Raw genomic sequence first — 615 nt, 5'->3', positions numbered from 1 at the left:
CTACTTTTAGGGATGTTTTCATTAGTTTTTATGTTAAATTCACATTTCTGGACTTTACTATGAGTTTGTGTGTTTTTCTGTGATTTCAGGTAAATTCTGGCTGAAATTGAGGGACTTGAGCAAAACTCTGAAGAAGGCTGACAAAAGGACTGCTGATGCTGTTGGAATCTGACCTCCCTGCACTCGAAATGGATTTTCTAGAGCTACAGAACTCCAATTAGTGCGCTCTCAACGGCGTTGGAAAGTAGACATCCAGGGCTTTCCAGCAATATATAATAGTCCATACTTTATTCGAAGAATGACGACGTAACTTGGCGTTCTGCTGTCTGGAGTTAAACGCCAGAAAAATGTCATGATCCGGAGTTGAACGCCCAAAACATGTCATAACTCAGAGTTCAACTCCAAGAGATGCCTCAGCTTGTGGATTAATCAAGCTCAGCCCAAGCATACACCAAGTGGGCCCCGGAAGTGGATTTATGCATCAATTACTTACTCATGTAAACCCTAGTACCTAATCTAGTATAAATAGGATAAGTTACTATTGTATTAGACATCTTTGGTCTCCGTTTTATTTTATTCTTCATCCTAGGAGATCATTGATCACGTTAGGGGGGT

Source organism: Arachis duranensis, chromosome 7, assembly GCF_000817695.3.
Source record: "Arachis duranensis cultivar V14167 chromosome 7, aradu.V14167.gnm2.J7QH, whole genome shotgun sequence".
In the NCBI taxonomy this organism is placed as follows: domain Eukaryota; kingdom Viridiplantae; phylum Streptophyta; class Magnoliopsida; order Fabales; family Fabaceae; genus Arachis; species Arachis duranensis.
Note: the sequence above shows the minus strand (reverse complement) of the source record.